Below are 884 nucleotides of genomic sequence, written 5' to 3'. Positions count from 1 at the left end.
CCAAACAACAATGACAGCTGCAACAACAACAACAAAAAAAAAATAGCCAGGCATTGCGGCAGGCTCCTGTGGTCCCAGGTACTTGGGAGGCTGAGGCAAGAGCTCACTTGAGCCCAAGAGTTGGAGGTTGCTGTGAGCTGTGATGCCAGAGCACTCTACCGAGGGTGACAGCTTGAGGCTCCTGGCTCCAAAAAAAAAAAAAAGAAGAAGAAGAAGAAGAAGAAGAATCTGGATATTTAATTTTCTACTGAAACTTAAGAAATAGTACCTAAAATGGTCTCTTCATTTTAATATAAAGCTTTTGCTAACCCTGAAAATACAGACTCTCAATATGGGAATGTCAAGGAAAGAGAAACCTCAGAAATCCATATCAATTCTCTTATTTTGTGAAGAAAGAAAAAATCTAATTAAATATTTAAAATTCAATTTTGAGGCTCAGTACGGTGGCTTACCCCTATAATTCCAGTACTCTGGGAGGCCGAGGTGGGTGGATTGCCTGAGCTCAGGAGTTTGAGACCAGCCTGAGCCAGAGCAAGACCCCGTCTCTAAAAACAGCCAGGTATTATAGCAGGCACCTATAGTCCCAGCTACTTGGGAGGCTGAGGCAAGAGAATCCCTTAAACCCAAGAGTGTGAGGTTGCCACGGCACTCTTCTGAGAGTGACAAAGTGAAACTCTGTCTCAAAAAAATAAAATAAAATGGCTCAGCACCTGTAGCTCAGCAGTTAGGGCACCAGCAACATACACCAGAGCTGGCCTGCCAAACAACAATGACAATTACAACTGGGCACCTGTAGTCCCAGCTGCTTGGGAGGCAGAGACAAGAGAATTGCTTAAGCCCAAAAGTCTAAGATTGATGCGAGCTATGACTCCACAGTACTCTAC

The sequence above is a fragment of the Otolemur garnettii genome, unplaced genomic scaffold, assembly GCF_000181295.1.
Source record: "Otolemur garnettii isolate 467f Iridium unplaced genomic scaffold, OtoGar3 scaffold00012, whole genome shotgun sequence".
NCBI lineage: Eukaryota > Metazoa > Chordata > Mammalia > Primates > Galagidae > Otolemur > Otolemur garnettii.
The sequence above is the reverse complement of the archived record's forward strand: the minus strand, read 5'-3'. Positions refer to the sequence as shown.